Below are 18,877 nucleotides of genomic sequence, written 5' to 3'. Positions count from 1 at the left end.
TTGCAGGAAGAGATTTAGGACTATTCTCCAGGGTCCATCTTTTCTTGGGACTAGGAATTGCCTTGTATACAATCCTTTCCCCTTTTTTGAAGGCAGGACAGGTTGAACAGTACCTTGTGCAATGAGGCCATCTAAAACCGGCTGAAAAAAATGGGCAACTGTACTTTGGGGGCTGGGGAATACCTCTCCCAAGATGGAGGTAGTGATCCAGGTCATGAAATACCATTTTTCTACTATGGAAAGGGCCAAGTGATGCTTTTTCACACAGGAAGGCAGTGAGAGCCTTAATGACAGGGAAACAGAATAGGGAGAGTTTAAGAGTGGAAGGTAGTCACAGGCTACCTGTCCGGTCTTGAAATTAAGGCTTCTGAGTGGAAGTCTGTCCAGGCCTGGAGGGTGGTTTGCATCCTGGCACCTTTGCTGGGCCTAGAAGCAGGGGTGGGGGGCAGAATGCTTCCTGATAAACTTCACGACAACAGGTGCTTAAGGTCCTGTAGCTCCCTCACTTTTTGCTGCAGAGTTTTGAATACATCTGCTGCTTTAGTCCCAAATACAGCAGAGATTTCTAAAGGTGCATCTAAAAAAGTTTGTCCCGGATGTCATTTGATACGGGCTGTAACTGTAGCCAGGATTATCTTCCAATGACACAAGCTGATGCAGCTGACCTTGCTGAGCCTTCTGCAGCATCGTAGCTGCACTTAGCGTGCCTACTGACCTGAGAGGTTAGGAAAATAAGACATGGTAGAGCTTTGGCAGGAGTGTGGACATATAGGTTTGGTAATTTATTGCCCTGAAAAGTGGCTGGGTGAAAGATCCCCCTAAACTGGCAAAGCATTTTAGTTTCAACCATTCCCTTAAAATTTATAGGCAACCTGTTTTATAGCAACACTTGGCTCTTCCAGACATTTTATAACAGTTTTAGATAGGAAGAAAGCTCTGCAAAAAACTGCAAGGCATGCTACAACTAAAGATTAGCTAAAGTTTTATACAAATTTTCCAAACTGATATCCCTCTGAAATAAAGCAGTTCCAAAAATAAAGACCATCAGTGGTGGCTGGTGACTTCAAATTAAAGGGGGGCTGCAGGACAGCTTAATGGGGGGGGGGGGGGGGGGGCAATGAGAAGGGTTGTGGCCAACTAGAAAGGGGTGGAGCTATGCGCAAAACCACAATTGGAACCACAATTGGAACTTGGTTTGCCAGTAGCTCGAGACCAAGCCCCTTATCCCACAACACACTGCTGGAATTACCTCAGATCTTGTTTGCTGCTAGTATATATACCTTTTTCTACAAGGAAACATTTCCCAAAGAGGAAGTATTGAATAACCAGGATGGTACTAGCCTCTAAATCAACTGTCAGCCAGGAGGGGGAAGGAGGGAGGGACGTGAGAATAAAGGCGAGATAAACAACTCACATGGAACGTTATGGTGAGTACATAACTTCTTTATGTAAAGTTGTTGAATCTCACCATTTATTCTCTAGCACCCTCAATTTTGGGTGGCTCATGGAAGTACGTTTTTCAGTACCGTGGAACCAAACGAAGACCTGTCCCTGGAAGCCTTATCTACTTTGTAATGTGTAATAAAGGTATGAGGCTTAGACCAAGTGGCTGCAGCACAAATATGGTCAAGGGGCAACTTAGCTTGAAAGGCAGAAGACGTAGAAATGGCTCTGGTAGAATGAGCCTTAGGTCTGTGTGTCAATGGCATGTTTGCATTCACAAACAAAGGATATACAATCTGAACCATTCAGATAGGGTTGTTTTAGCCACCGATTACCTTTCCTGGCCTCTGAAAAGGACACGAAAAGTTGATCTGATTTTCTAATAGCCTTAGTTCTATCAAGATAAAATCTGAGCTGTATACATCAAGTTTATGCAGCATGTATTCCAATTTTAGACTGGTTGGGAAAAAAGACTGGCAACTAAATAACCTAATAGTGGATTCAGGACAGACTTTAGGCATAAAGGAAGGGTTTGTTCCGAGAGATGCTATCAGCATGCAAATTCATGTAAGGAGGTCTGATAGATAACACTTGAAGTTGACACTCTGCGGGCAGAAGTAATGGCCACTAGAAATATAATCTTCCAGGACAAATATCGGAGATCACAAGATGATGCTGGTTCGAAGGGGAAGGGGCAATTATTGGAGACAGCATAAAATTCAAATTCCAGGGAGAATAAGGGATTTTGACATGTCGCCTCATGTGAAAAACACCTTTAAGAAAAGCCTTAGATAACTTATGGCCCATAACATTCAACGCATCGAATCCAAGGTGGAAATTTGATATGGTGGCTAGCTGGACTCCGTGGCAGCTGCTGCTCCTTTCTTAAAAATCTGTCAAAAATTCTAAAATGGATGATAGAAGAGCTAGGAAAGGGTCAATTTTCAGTCAAGACGTACATTGGTGGTTGAGGTATCTAACTCTGCTCCTATAAGAGTGGTATGCTGCGATGGCGATAAGGCAGACTGAGGTGGATTGTAATGCCTAATTGATGGCAGAGTGTCAGTATATTGTGTTGCCAGAGTCAATTGATGCCTTGTGGTAGCGGTGAGGAGCCAGTCGTCTAGGTATGGAAACACTTGGAATCCTAGACGCCTCAGGTGAGCCGTGACCACTGCCATGCATTTGGTGAACACACTGGGGGCTGTAGCGAGACCAAAGGGCAGGGCTTGAAACTGGTAATGATCGGCTCCCAGCCAGAAACACAGGTGATCCCTGGAGTGTCTGTTCATCTTTGTGATGGTACACATCCTTGAGATTCCCTAGGAAAGGAAGAATGGACTGAAGCGTGACCATTCGGAACTTCTCTTTACAAATTGGTAGAGTCTGCCGAGGTTCAAGAAAGGTCTCCAGTCCCCTGTTTACTTTGGTACCAAAAAGAATCTCGAGTAAGCTCCAAATCCAACTTGGTCTGCTGGGACTGGCTGGATGACTAGCAATTTTTGGACCTCTACGATTGCTTGTTCCTGGAGACTGGGTGGAACATCTGGGATTCTGTTTGCAGAAGTGGGAGGGGAAGAGAACGGTATGACATGTCCTCTGGAAATGCTTTGTACCCATGTATCTGACGTTAGTACCCAGAAGCCTGGCTAAACCTAAGATAAGCAACCCCTGACTGCCTCCAGAGCCGGACAGCCGGGCCTCCTTTCAGGAGCGCTGGTAGGTCTGACCAGAGAACTGGCCTCTGTCAACCTGTTGCTGCAGACCCCCTCTGCCGTGGGGGCGGAGTCTTCAGTTATAACCCTGTCTTCTGCCTCTAGAGGGGGTTTCTCCACGTGTCCTGAAAGGCTCCCTGTGCTTTTCAGAACCACATTTTCCTGTCTTTAGGCCCCTTGGGATAGGGCCGAGTAGGGGAACCACATTTTCCTGTCTTTAGGCCCCTTGGGATAGGGCCGAGTAGGGGTACAAAAACAGACTCCAACAGCAGATAGGGTCTTGCCTTCCTGCTCACACCTGGTTAAAGTTTCCTTTACTTTAGGCCCAGTGATGAGCCATCAAATGGGGTGTTGATAAAGGAAGACTTTAAGGGCTCCACAAAGGAACAGACGCATCCAGGCAGTCTCCACAGAGCAATGCCTGAACTACACACTACCCAAACCATCCGCTGCATAAGATACGTGTGGACGAGTTCGAGTTTAGGGTAGCGAGCTGTGTGTTGACTGTCGGCAATCCCTGCATCTACCGTACCCTGGAGAGCATCTCCTAGCTCTTTCAGGAGATCTCTCTGCAGTCTCGTGAAATGGGTTCAGCGATCGCAGACAAAAAGTCACTGAACTAAACATGCGTTTACCATATCTATCCATAATCCTAGAATCTCTGTTAGGAGGATGGATAGATGCGGATGTTTCAGACACTTCCTTTTTGGTGGCTGCAGCTACCACCATGGCATCAACAAGCACTCCTTTGGTCAAAAAGGCTTTGTCCACTGGGACAGAGATGAACTTACTTTGCTTCAGAGGGACAGGTTCCATGGCCTCCGGTGACTCCCACGCCTTACGAGAGATCAGATCCATGAGCTCATCGTAAGGCGGAGACACCCAAGAAGTTGAAGGTAGAGACCCAAAAGCCTTCAAGAGCACTGACATCCTCAGGAGTAGTTTTGGACTGCCAATCGCCCCTCTGACTCAGGATCTCCACCATCTCCGCAAAGGAGAGATACTCAGAGGGGGATCGAGGGGACCTTTCTGACTCATCCAAGTCATTGTCAGATGTCAAAGACTCCCATGGGGAGTCCAAGCGCTTCCTCTTGTACAGTCAGATCCTGGGTAACTCAGTGGGGAGATCTGGGGAGGTCTCAGAAGAGCAAGGGACATCCTGTGGGGCTACTTGAGTCTCAGGGTCTATGCTTAGGGGGACCAATAGACGTAGAAGCAGATACAGGAGCTTGAGGGGAGAAGGAAGCCCGAAATGATGCAGACGATGTCTTAGGAGACAGGACTCAGAATCGAAAGCGCCATGGCTCCAACGAGAAGGGGTAGACTGATCTGGCGGGACCATCTGATCCTCGCGCACTGAAACCATGGGCTCAGAGCCAGAGGTAGGAGCAGAGCTCATCCGAGCCGAAGCCCTAAGATGAAGAGGTGGCACCAACAAATCAGACTATCCTCCCTGAACCAGACAGGAGTGTCTGCTCCTAGCGTCCTCTGTTGGCGCTGAAGACGTCAGAGTAGATGGAACCAACACCAGTGTGGGTCTCTGTTCCATAGGTTCGACAACCATCGGTTCGGGCTCCTTCGGTGCAGAGTCCAGTACGGCTCGGAGGAAGTGTAGTCAAGTCCGGTTCAATGGTATTCGGCTCTGAAGTGGTCGGGGCCTACAACAATTTAGCAAATCCTGGTGCCCGTGGAAGCTTCTGCACTAGCAGATCCATATCTGAGAGGCTGACCGAAGACTTCGAGGAATGCACCGAAGGTGCTGACTGGAGCAGAGGAGATGAGGGAACCTCATAGACTGGCTTCAAACCAAAGGGACACTGTTCCGAGGGCTATGGAACAGATGACCCTGTACCCTCGGATCTTTCTGCCCTCTTAGTAAGTTTAGAATCTGAAAATTTAGAAGATTTTGAAGTGCTGGCACCTTCCTGGCTACCCAACACCTCAGAGAAAGTATGCTGCAGCAACCCCCTATCAATGAGTTTTCTTCTCTAGGAGGACCCTAGAGGAAAAGGAGTGGCAAATACTGCAAGAGTCTTGGAGGTGTTTAGCCCCCTGACAGTAAACACATTGGACATGCCCGTCTGTGATGGACATTTTCTGTCCACAATCTGGGCATTTCTTAAATCCTGATTTGGGATGAGACTTTTCCTTCTCATCCGGCACATTTGAAACGGACAGTACAAACCTGTAGAGGTTAAATACAGGGCTAACTAGGCCCACACTAAGAAAATACTAACAAGAATAAATTGCTAAATCTAAATAGAGTCAAGAAAAGGCCCAACACTAAGAAAAACTAAGCCAACACAGGGCACTATCTACTACAATCTAACCTACTTATAACTATTTTAACGAGAAACACAAACACTCTAAATAATAATCAAAAGGAGAAGATTTTTTTTAAAACTTGTGATTTATCACAAAATGGTCCGAGCTGACTGGATCAGAGAGATCTCTCTTGCCACGGCAAACTAGATCAGAGGTAATTCCAGCTGTGCATTGTGGAATAAGGGGCTTGGTCTCGAGCCTACTGGCAAAACTTGAGCTTTTGCTATAGGTTGTGTCAGAGCTGAGGATTGGCTCCGAACCCATCAGTGAGAATAAACTGGAGACTTGACAACTTCACAAAATATTTAAATGCATTGGCTACATGACAGCTTACTTAATATCTAGATGGAAACACAAAGGTTGTGAGGCATGAAAACAAATTACTTTTTAAACATTACTGGAATGCCAGTCAAAATAAAGTACAAAAAAAAACAAGTACCACTCAACTCAAATCACTTCTTGCACTGCAGAATTATAATTTATAGTCAGCTTTATAAAATTACCAAGTAACATGCTGAAAGTAGCAATCTGTGATACCCCCACTTGTAAAAATGCTTCTTATCCAAAAAAAGACATGCTGCCTGACAGCTATCTACTTGTTTCATGGGGAAGACATGATCACAGTAAAAAAAAAAATGAACAAGATCAAGACAAATTGCTTAAAGGATTACTGCACTAGTTATACATGCATGATAGACTGGCAGTTTAGTTTACGGGTAAAGCCTGCAAAGATGATTGCAAGTCTCCAACAAATGTAATAAGCTTCTGAAAATACTACAATCCTATCCTTTATTACAAATAGTCATATACATTTCAATACTTAAGGCTTATACATTATCTAGTTATGTAAATATTCTCTGCATGGCAACAAAAGGCTTTCTACGTTGGTAATCCTTTAACAGTTGATAATAGCAGTAGGTCTTGCATTAGTATGAATTTTCTGAAGGGTATGAAATCTGAAACTCAAATGTCTGCCATTTTCTAACTTCAGTCTAATGATTTGCCACTAATTTGCCAAAAAATCATAATTATGAAAAATGGACCAAAAATGTGATGCAAAAATATAAAATTGCCACACAATACATTTGGAAAAATGTCAAAGGGGCACTTAATATTTGTACTAACTTGAGCAGCTGGCAAAATAATCTACATGCATTTCTGAAATAAAGTAATTGATAACTCTGATTAGTTATAACTGTAAACCCTCCAAGTTTTCTTCCAAAATTGCCATTTTGCAGAGTGATTATTAGCGGGAGCAACATTGAGCCAAAATTGGGGACAGTTGAGAGGTTTGGATATTCCTAATTCTACAAAGGAATTTGCACGTACCTCTCAACCTCTTAATGCAGGAAATCTTGACAAGGACAAATATATTGGGGGAACATACAAAATTGCTCTTGTACAAACTTGAGTTGACAGAACAGGTCTTGCTTTAACATGCATTTTTCTGAAGGTTATGATGTCCGAAACTAATCTGTCATTAGTGACTTAATTCCTAAATGATTGGCCAGAAAACCACAAATTTTATGAGGAACAAACCAAAAATAAGCAAAAATCTATTCATTCGGAAAAAATCTGGACAGTTGAGTGGTATAGTTCAGCTGGGGCTGTGAGTTTTCCGCCTTTTCCCCTCACAAAACCATGGTCAAATGGAGCCTCCCCCCTTGCAGCCCTTCCAATGGCCCATTCCTTGGTTATTTAGCCACATTTACCATAAACACTAATGTGCATACTGCTTTACTTCTGCGATGCTTTGGATTTCATTTGAAAGTTTTATTTTGCATTTTACAACACAACACTAAGATATCTGCTAAACAAATCAATGCAGTCTCAATGAAAACAGACTTGGCATTAAAACTTATCTGCCCTTGAAACTCACATTCATTGAAACAGCATTGAAATCCACATTCAAAGAAAATAATTTTGCCAGTGGCAGATTAAGATCAACTTTAGGCTGTTTTCAAATCATAGGCCCCTTGACAGAAAACACACGTACTCTGATACACCTTCCTGATTGTATTAAATTATATTCCTTGTACAATACAGTACAGTTGTTAGAGGGCATTTTAAATTTATTGTTTTGAACATTTTTCCAGCAAACAATGAAAATACATGCACCAATAATGACAAATCTGCCCAATTCAGAACATTTCCATCATAAGTCTACTCAAACTTCTACAGTCCACCAGTATCAGTAAATATGCACTCTCTGAAAAAGTTCATCTAAATAATTCCACATTAAAGAGATCCAACTAATGAAAAGGTTTCTGCTAGCAAACTTTATTTCATTGTTTCATCTACAAATGAAATTCCTGTTGCCCTTGAGGAATAAACTGCTACTAATATTGCAATAGTGAATGTATGGTAAACATTTAACAGGTTCATAGTTATTAGGTATCTTCGCCAAAAAGGACTGCAGCATCCACACCCTTTACAACACAGTACAGTATCAGCAATGCATCTACCTACTGTGGCAGTAGACTCTTGTGTATCTCTGAACTTTGCAGCACAAGAAATCTGGAAAAAGCCAAAATTTATTGGGGGGAAGCCCAAAAACCAGGGACACATTTTAAACGTTGCTTGCATAATGTTGGAAAGTTGCTAGAATAAATTGTTACCACCATACGCTTCACTGCCAAGTCTTGAACCCAGGACCATGTGCAAAATAGTCAGAGCAACATACCACTATGCCAAATCAGCTGATTTATGAAAGAGGAAGACAAACTTGAATGGCTACCATTTAGTGAATTCTCACCATAGCTGTCAACCTCTTAGCACAAAACACCTGAACAAAGCCAATGAGGGAATACGGCCCCCAAACATTCAGAGAATTCATTCTCACCATAGCGCTCAACCTCTTAGCACACACCTGGACAAAGCCAGTAATGGGGGAATACAGACCTCAATTCAGTGAATTCAGTTCTCACCATAGCTTTCAACCTTCGCACAAAAAACCTGGACGACGCCAATAATGGGGGAATACAGTCCCAAAAATAGGGACAAATTTCAAATACCCATCTTATAAACTAAAAAAATTGCTAGAATAAAAGGTAGTGTTACCACATACTTTCTGCTCTGAAAGTCAAATGCCTATCATTTTTAACATTTGTTAACCAGGAAAGTCTGACTTGGAACAAGAGCCAATTTTCAGCAGAGGCCCAGGGAGAAACTCCAGACATGTCTGTCAGATGGGAGGACACCAGAGGAAACCCACACAAATACAGGGAGGACATGCAGACTCCACACAGAAGGCACCCCAGCCAAGAATCAAACCAGAGAACCGGTAGCGGTCAGGCAAAGCTACCACTGCACTACTGACTTTATAAGGAAACAAAAATACAGAAACCATAGATTTTATGAGGAGCAGAACAAATGAGGCAAAAATCTGCAAATATTTTTACAAATGGTGGTTAGGGAATTCAGGCTTTTGCCACCTGTACCCAAGATACAGGGTTCAAGCCCATCACCATGTATTGGTTCTCTCTAGCTACCAGTATATAGCAACTGGGGCATATTACACACACGCGCACACCTTGAGTGTTTAAGTCCCATTCAAGTTCATTTGCAGTATTCTGAGTTCATGTCCCATTTTTCCCCTGCAGTCCTGTGCAAGCTGACGACTTACCCGCGCGTGTAGGCTCGCCTGTCCGACCGACTGGTTTCCCTGCAAGAGTAGGCTCCAGCCTGCAGACTATGCAGTCCGGAGTTCTTCCGTTCTATGTGATCATCGCATAGACTTTTGGACTCTGCAGGACAGAAATGCCTTTCCCATATCCAGACTGCTGACAGCAGTCTGGAGTTCTGTGAATACCAGGAACTCCAAGCACGCATGCAGTGTACCGTGACTTGCAAGTTTTTTTTTCTCTTCTCTCTACAGCTGGGAGGGCTGTAGTCCTATAGCACGAGCCGCCCCTGCAATCCATACATAAAAGCATGAACAGACTTGACAAATCTACTATACTGTTTGGAAACTCCTGGTATATACTAAGCTGGTCAAAAAGAGAGGTTTCTTTGGATGGCCCACTCCCATATTAGTGGCTCCATCAGGGACCAATTCTGCCCTACTTCCTGAAGCAGTATAGCAATGGAATACAGTACATTTTGACTTGCATCTTGTGTATGGCAGGTCTGAAAACCATGTAGTGCTCTGAAATGGAGCCAAATCTGGAATACCAACAGCTTGATTCTTCTGAGAACACCATAAAAGTTGCACTACTGGAATCTTCAAGTGAGGTCTGCGTAAGTATCAGGTATCAGAGTATGGGAGATAGACTGGAAAAGGGCATTAGCCATGATAGGCTATTACAATCATGAGCTCTCATGTGGTGTGCCTGCATGTTATGTGCTGTCAAAGTGATGCCCTTTACCCATGTCCAACTGCCAGCCCTACACTATGTCCTCTCTGCAAAGTATCACCATGTACTAACCTACTTGGCTATGTACTACACCACACCCTAGATGACTGCAGAAGTGCTTAGGTCTCAACTTGCCACCCACAGCTTTTATGACACTTGTAACTCCAGTTGATTTATGGGAAGCCTCTACCACTAGGGGCTCACTTCTCACAAACAATCTCAACCCAACAATGATTCATTCATCAAGATATTAAATGGGATCAGATGAAGGAATAAAAGGCCTACAAGTCACAACTGGAATCTACCACTCTTGCATCCAGCACCAAGGGTGTCACCAATCAAAAAAATATGTAAATGCTTTGTAGCCTCTGACACCCCACTGTTAAGGGCCCTCTTCCACATATTAAACCGCATGGGCCAAGAACCAGAGTGTTTTTCTTGGCACCCTCTCTTCACTGCCTACTGACCATTAACCCCCCCCCCCCCTTTTTAGCACTCATTTGATCCTCCCACACTGGCTGCTTACATTACACACCACCAGACTCTCCCACCTCTGTTCTGTATTTATTTACACAGGCACCACAATTTTGGCAACTGGTTTCAAAGTAACAGCCATCTGAAGTGCTACTGTCATCAATGAAGCCACAAAGGATGGATTAGCCCCCCCCCCCAACCAGGCCTGAGTGTTGGTCCCTATAGCAGAATGACATCTGCCTAGAATATCACCCCAAGGCATGAACATACTTGTCAGATATGGCCACTGTGTGAAACACAAATTGGTGGGTAAACATATTGGTTCAGCTGCTGCTTGCTGGATCACCTGCCTCCAATAAGGAGAGTTATGAGATGAGAATGGCTGCTGCTCTTCCCCATGACTAGTGATCAACCATAGGTTATTCATTAACACCCGCCCTCACCTCCAGTTATCAAGTCCCCAACAGCTGCCAGACCATCTAATTTAAAATCGGGAGTTTATCCTTTTCTGCAATGAAGTTGACACTGTTTAGTTTTGCAAGGAATGCAATTTTCCAAGTTACTCAGCAGGGATGACTTCCTACTTATGGAACACACTAAAGGCAGCAATCGCAGGAACACCTAAGCCACAGAAACTACCAGTTACTTAACAGGGCCAAGCAAGAACCAGCAATATAGGACTGCTCCTTATTTTGTGGAAAAAGGAAAAATGGGCAAGATTTATGGACCGATTGAAAATCAGTTCATTTACTACTTCTTGGCATGAAAGACTGCTTTGACCCATAAGACACTATGCCTTTATGAAAAATAAGGAAAGTAGGAGCTGTCAAAAGGGCCTGTAATTTGGAGACTAAACTGGCAGAACTAAGAGATGCATAAAAAGCTGGTTGGAAAGTGTGTGGGGGGCAGAAGGGATAGTTTCTTTGGAAAGGTGTGGGGGGGCAGAAGGGATAGTTTCTTTGGAAAGGTGTGGGGGGGGGCAGAAGGGATAGTTTATTTGGAGGTTTCAGATAGAGCACACCTTTTAAGAATAATTTTATCTCTAGTTTGGCCAGAAGCTGTAGGTCCAGAGGTAGGCACACAGGGCTCAAAGGTGAGCCTTAACGCAGAAGTATGCTAGACCCAAGTGCAACAGCGAAATCAAGAGGACCACTGTAGTATTAGTCTGAAGTTGGTTATGACATTTAGGCCAACACCATGGTTAGTAAATATGCATTTTGCTATGCAAGATTTTCTTGCCTCCATGAGAACCTTAAACATGTCCTCAGAAAAGGGTCAAAAAGGAATCAGAATCCTATCATCCAAACAGTTAAGACTGAGGGAAGACAGACTGGGATGAAGTAGTGAACCCCTCTGCTATGTGAGCAAGTCCACTGTGGAGGGATGGTTCTAGTGATGGCCCTTCGCTGGGTGGAAGTTGGATCCAGTGCTGCCTTGGCCAACAGGAGAGTAATCAGTAAAATCCTTTGGCATTCCTTTTGGATTTTTTGGCAGGACTTTGGGAAGCAGAGGGAAAGCATACAAGAACCTCCCTTTCCAAGAGGACACTGCATCCATCTTCCAAACTAGAGGACAGTAGGGTCCTAGTGCAAATGTGCTGAAGTTTTTATCAATGGAGGCAGAAAAATCTGTGGCACCCTCAACATGTGGACTATGTCTATAAAGATATCCCTGTTCAGAATCCATTTGTGGGGGGACTATCTGCTTACAAAGGATGCCTGGTTGTTTAAGCGGCCTGCTCCCATGCCAAAAGTATTAACTGAATGGTCTCAAATCAGGCCAAAAATCCTCCCACTGTCTGAAGTTGGTAAGATCTAGCTGCTCCCTGCTTGTTTATGTAACATGACCATGATTGTCTGTACATTCTTACTGGACCTTAGTTTCAAGAATAGGAGAAAGTCTGCAGGACTTGAATAAGTGCACTAATCTCCTTTAGGATTGATGTGCTCTAGTCTTAGTTTGCAGACCATAGCCCCTAAACATGCTACTCCTGCATCGTATGGAGGTGTCTGTGTGCAGCTCCTGTTGTGGTGCCTGCTGTTTGAATAGGAAGAACTGGGTTTAGTTTTATCAGTGATATCCAGCACAGTTATTTTCTACTTTAGGCAAGGAAGGAGAGGAACAGTCATGCCCAGGGGATGAGAATGTTGGAGCCAAAGAGAAGGAGTAATTGTTTAGGCTTTGCACTTTGGCGGCAGGATGGTCTACACGAGTCTGGCATCTAGTCTGCACATAGAAAAAGTACAGTTTTGTACCCACCATAAATGTAGATGTACTGCTGCAGTCATTACACTTGGGTTATCCTGCCGTCAGGTGGTCCCTCAGTTGGCCTGAGTTCTTGGTCCAGCATCTGTTGCAGTCACCTCTACCCTGATTTCAGTGCGACAGGGGTATACAAGATGCAGCAAACGCCATTTTCTTCAGTTTTTCTTGCCCCAGATGTCAGGTGCCCCCAAAAAGGTAGGCAATGCAAATTGCTAATAAAACATACATGTGAAAAGCAATTCTAAAAAGTTCAGTTACCAGCAAATACTCCCCATAGGTAGTAAAGGGTAGAAGAGTTAAGTATGTACCAGCAACTAAGAGGGGAAGGAGTGAGGGTAACCTGGACTGCAGCAGTGTATACACTCTTAACATCTACATTTATGGTAGGTACAAAACTGTACCATGTTTGTGTTACACTGCTGCAGTCATTAGACTTGGGTAGAATCCCAAAGCTGAGGTAGGGTGGCTGGTTCTATAAGGCTGGTTCTATATGGATTTAGAGTAAAGAGGCAGATGGTAATGCTTGGTAAAGAGAACTCCAAGTTGCTGCTTCCAAAATGTCCTTGGTAGGCACTCCTCTGAGGTAGGCAGTTGAAGTGGCTGTTCCCTGGTATTCTGAGACCTAATGCTGTTAGGTACAGTTTTCCCATGGTGTGTATAGCAGAAACGTATAGTGTCCTATCCATTTTGAAATTGGATGTTTTGAAATGGCTTTTCCCTGTGCTGCTGCAGCATATGCTACAAACAATTGCTCAGTTTTCCTGAAAGCTTTGGTTTTGCCCAAGTAGAAGCGCAACTGCCTGTATGTCCAAAGAATGCAGAAGTCTCTCCCCTTTATTCTGTGGGTTTGGATAAAAAGTTGGCAAGCGAACAGTTTGGTTTAGAGCCACACTTGATCTCACCTTTGGCATAAAAGTAGGGTTTGTTCTTAAAGACACCCTGTCTTGGTGAAAAATGATGAAAGGTTCCACTGCCATTAGTGCCTGTAATTCTGAAACTCTTCGTGCGGAGGTTATTGCCAGAGCAGTGCAGTTTTCCAAGAGACATATTTTAAATCTGCTGAGTTAGCTGGCTCAAAAGGAGGTAAAGTTATTTTCCAACACGAAGTTGAGGTCCCAAGTTGGAGTTGGTGCTCTACGGGGCGGTCTTGTGTTTTTAGCCCCTCAGGTACTGTTTTAGCAGAGGATTAGAAAAAATAGGTGGGTCCGTGTTGTAATGAGCAGAGATGGCAGAGGCGTGGATCTTGATGGATGAAAAGGAGAGGCCTTTGTCCAGCATCTCAGTTAAATATTGTATCTGAGGAATATTTGGGACAAGAGGTTCAAGGCTGTGAGCCCGTTTCCAGGCACAGAATCTCTTCCATTTATCCGAATAGGCTTTCTTGGTGGTAGGCCTTCTGGCCTCCAAAATGACATCCATAACAGCTTTGGAGAGAGGCATTGCTTGCTTGACTAAGGAATCTGCCATGCAGCCAGGTTTAAAGCCTTCAGCTGGCTGTGAAGTATCTGACTGTAGTGCTGAGTCAGAAGATGTGGGATTTGAGGCAAAATCCAGGGTGGACCTTGTGCTAATTTCTTTAAGATTCGGTACCAGTGCTGGCATGGCCAGTCTGGGGCAATCAGGATCATCTTTGGCTTTTCTTGCCTGGCTTTTATAAGTACCTTTGGAAGGAGAGGTAGTGGTGGGAAAGCATACTTGTAGGTTTTTCCAGCTGAATGAGAGGGCATCCACTTTCCATGCTTATGGGTGGTAAGTCCTTGTGCAGAATTTCTGTAGCTGGCAGTTCATTGGGGAGGCAAACAGATGTATGCCCTGGCTCCACCATTTTTGTCTCATCATTCTGAGTATTTGTGGATGTAATTTCCACTCGTGCAAATCCATGATGTTTCTGCTTAAGTCATCTGCCAGTTTCTCTCCTGGCAGGAACTGTGCTTGCAGATGAACTTGACAGGTTATAGCTGTGTTCCACAAGGTCATGGCTTGTCTGCAGAGGGGATAAGAATGAGTGCCCCCTTGCTTATGTACCACATAACTGTGGTGTCTGTCTTTAATAGTAGTTGTCCTGGATGCAGAAGGTCCTTGAAAGCTATAAGGGCATTCTGTACAGCTAGCATCTCTTTTTGATTGAAGTGAAGATGCCTTTGTTCTGCGGGCCACTTGCCCTGAATACATTTTCCTGCCATGTGTGCTCCCCAGGCATAATCCGATGCATCTGTTGTGTTTGCCTAGCTGTGGGTTGAGTGAAAGGCTGTCCCTTGAGGTGACATGCTTGAGCCCACCATCGAAACTCCTGTTGAAGGCAAGGAATTAGTGGTATTACTGTTTCCAAACGTTGACCGTGTTGAGACCAGACACTCTTTCGGTACCATTGTAGTTTCCTCATATGCAGTCTGGCATATGGAATTAGTAGTATGCATGATACCATGTAACCCAAGGCCTTTTTCTTGCAGGGAGTTGGGTCTTTGTTGCCATCAACTGAAAATATTGAGTCAAGTTTGTCCTTGCTGGTCTAGCACGAGACAAGCCATCTGGGCCGTTGTATTCAAGCTGGCACCCAGGAATATTATCTCTTATGAGGGCACTAGTTTTGACTTTTTTGTTTACTGTGTACCCTAGGCAACTTAAAATGCAAGATGCTTTAGAAGCATGTGCTTGCTCGCTGTTTGAATCAGGCAGTCCAGGTATGGATAAATTTCAATTCCTTTCTGTCTGCAAAATGCAATTACTGGTGCCAGTCACTTTGTGAAAACCCTGGGTGCAGTAGATAAGCCAAAGGGCAGTGCAGAGAATTGGTAGTGCATTGAACCAGCTATGAATCTGAGGTATCTTCTGCAGTTTTGTCTGATAGGGACATGCAGGTATGCCTCCTTGAGGTCCAAAGTTACGAGACCAGCTTTCTTATCTTGCCCAGCATGGGAAGAAGCTGCTGTAGTGTCAACATTTTGAATTTTGGAACATATAAGTTTAGAGAAGAAAGATCCAAAATGGGCCTCCAGGCTTTGTACTTTTTGGGAACCAGAAAGAGTCTTGAGTAAAATCCTTGTCCGTGCTCCTGTGTTGGTACCTTTTGAATAGCTCTCATGTCCATGAGTGCTGTAATTAGTCTTTGAGCCTCTGCCCATTAATTTGGTGGCAGACTTGGCATTCCTTTTAGCCTTGGCAGAGTGTGAAAGTGGAACCTGTAACCTTGAGATACAATGTTGAGAACCCATTTGTCTTTGGTGATCATATGCTAATTGTGACAGAAAAGTGCCAGTTTTCCTCCCAAGGGGGCTGCCAAGAGAACTGTTTGGCAGCTGAAATGGGAAGTCATTGGGGCTGTTTTTGTAAGGTTGAGGCCCATCTTCCGCTTTCTGGGTTGATGCACCCCATTGTCGAGGCCTGTAAGGACCTTGTGATTGACCTCTACCTCTTAGATATCTGTATCTGGCCCTTTGAGGTCGGTCTGTATCTGGAAAGGACCAATTCTTTGTTGGCCAACGTCTGCTAAATCGATGAGGCTGAACCTGTAAGACATCCTTCACGGTTTGCATAGATTTTGCCTTATCCTTCATTTTCTTTAATATCTCTTCTGCCATAACTCCAAATAAGACATCCTACTGCAAAGGTGCATCCAATAATTTTGCTTTAACATGATCTGGTAAAGTCTGTTCTTTTAACCAAGCATGTCTTCTAATGACAGAACAGCTGCTCTACAGGAGGCCTCTAATGAATCAAAACCACATTGCAAAGTATGTTTTCCCACTTGTTCAGCTGCATGCAATAAATCCTGCATTTCTTTATAATTAGGAGGATCTGAGTTTGGAAGCATTTTTTGTTTCAACTGAGACATCAAATATTGCTATTTTAGCATGTGAAACTGGCAATTTAAGGCCCTCATTGCTAAAGTTGCAGATGTATATACTTTCTTCCCCCATCTGTATAACGCTCTGGAATCTGTCAGAGGGGACTGGGTTCTTTGCAGAGGAGGCCTTGACCCCTTTGGGGACCTGAGAAATAATTTCAGGGTCAGCAGCAGGGCTTTTATAAAAAAATTTGAGAGAGTCAGGGACTCGCTCTGTCTGGCTTAACTGGAGCAGGAGGTAAAGAATCAGGATTTAAACTGGATTCAGTGTACACATTATCCACAATATACAACACTGGCAGAATAGCAAGGGGTCTGTGCTGAGGTGCTCCCTCATGGTATGCAAAGTTTCCCCAAAGGAGTAATCCTCTGGCGGAGAAGCTGAAGGAATGGATTCCTCAGCTTCAGAATCCTCATAGGGGGGGTAAAGAGTATCCTAGGTCTGAGGATGAATCTGAAGATGTGGATACCTGGTCGGATTAGTCTGCATCATGTCTAGGCCATTAATCAGGAGGGGGATGGGACCCCCTGATCATGGAGATAAAGTCTTTGGCCATTTTGAGCATTTGTTTCCTAGGCATTGAGGCCTGTCCTGGTGAATGTTGAATTTGTTTTTGTTTTTAAAGGAGTTTTAGACTTAGCAGAAGATTTAATGGTTAACAGAGTATGTCTGAATACACACTCTGAAGCTACGGGTTGCTCAGCTACTCCGGATCCCTCTGAAGGGTTAGTCTCGGTAGGCTGTAAATCCATGCGCGAGTCAGCCGGCCTTAGGTTCTAAAGTAACAGTAGTCAGGGGCTGCGAAGGCGCCTCGCTGAATACCGGAGAACTGGCGAAAGAGGCTTAATCAGTTTTGGGCCTCTGATGCCTGTCCTTGTCTTTGCACTTTGTGTATTCCGTAGTCTGTAATTCCGACGGCATGGTATAATTGAATTTTCTACCAAAATAATGTAGGGCAAAATCAAACAGTTTAATAGTGCGCTTGTTAAACCTAGCACAAAACAGACAACCTGTGACGTCGTGGTCTGGGACTAGGTATGGGATACAATACGAATGGAAATCCTTGAGGTATTTGCTTCCCACAAGAAATACAGTTAACTTTTACTGACATCGGTCTGAGGCAAGAAAAAGTTTCCCCAACGGGGTACTTGGCTTTGTAGAAGACTTCGGTTCTGGATTCGGAATGAAAGTCGGCCGACCAGCACTTGCGAAATGCTTTTGTTTCTGGCACCGCATGGCAAGAGACTGAAGAAAATGGCGTCGGCTGCATCTTATATACCCGTCGCACTGACGTCAGGGAAGAGGCGACAGCAACAGACGCCGGACCAAGACTTTGGAACTCAGGCCGACTGAGGGACCGCCTGATGGCAGGATAACCCAAGTGTAATGACTGCAGCAGTGTAACACTATGAACATCTAGGTCTTGCGTTAGTCTCCAGACTGACTGCAAAACTCAGGGCCTGAAGTAAGGCCACTGGAATAGTACAGTTTTGTACCTACCATAAATGTAGATGTCCGATAGACATGCAACTGCAGTCATAACATGTGGGTTGTCCTGCCTCAGGCAGCCCTCGGTCAGCCGGATTCCAAAGTTTGGGTCCGACGTCGGATGATGTCGCATTTCTCTCCGACGTCAGAGCGGCTGGAGTACATAAGCATCAGCAGACGCCATTTTCTTCAGTGTTTCTTGCCTCAGATGCCAGGTGCCCTCCAAGGAAGGCTGTAATCTAATTGGAAGACAAAAACAGGATTCCAAACAAGTAAATGAGCAATAAAACAAATACACCATAACAGATATCCCCTGCTAAGAGTAACAGGGATAGGAGTGGATCCTAGGCATAGAGGGGTATGGAGGGAGGGAAAATCCGACTGCAGTTGCATGTCTATCGGACATCTACATTTATGGTAGGTACAAAACTGTACTATGTCCTTCAAGAATGCAACTGCAGTCATAACATGTGGGTAGAATACCATAGCTTAGCTGGGGGAGGAATGCTCTAGGAAAAAGATGGCGTGGCAATCAAACCCTGCAGGACTGCCGAAGCAAAGCCTGCTCTGGATCTGGAGTATAGAGGGAGATTGTAGTGTTTGGAGAATGTATGCACGGAGCTCCATGTAGCAGCTTCTAGAATGTCCTTGGTAGGCACCCCTCTTAAGAATGCTGTAGAGGTGGCTGTAGCTCTGGTGGAATGTGGTCTGACATTAACTGGAACAGTCTTTCCATGAAAGGAATAACAGAATCTGATGCAATGTCCAATCCATTTAGAAATAGTCTGTTTTGAAATTGCTTTTCCTTGGACTGCAGGGGCGTAAGCTACAAAAAGTTGTTCAGACTTCCTACTGGCCTTTGTTCTGTCCAGGTAGTATCGAAGTTGTCTGTGAATATCCAAGGTATGCAACAGTCTTTCCCCCTTATTCTCAGGATTGGGGAAGAAAGCAGGCAGATGAATGGCTT

At 44.3% G+C, this 18,877-nt stretch overlaps 1 protein-coding gene across 1 annotated transcript in view; it reads right to left on the bottom strand.

The window, feature by feature from the left end:
- TFRC (transferrin receptor) overlaps window positions 1-18,877 on the bottom strand; it is a 661,121-nt gene that overhangs the window by 27,433 nt on the left and 614,811 nt on the right. The gene's annotated exons all lie outside the window — the stretch shown is intronic.

The sequence above is a fragment of the Protopterus annectens genome, chromosome 4.part1, assembly GCF_019279795.1.
Source record: "Protopterus annectens isolate FY-2018-M chromosome 4.part1, PAN1.0, whole genome shotgun sequence".
NCBI lineage: Eukaryota > Metazoa > Chordata > Ceratodontiformes > Protopteridae > Protopterus > Protopterus annectens.
This window is presented reverse-complemented; position numbering and strand designations above follow the sequence as displayed.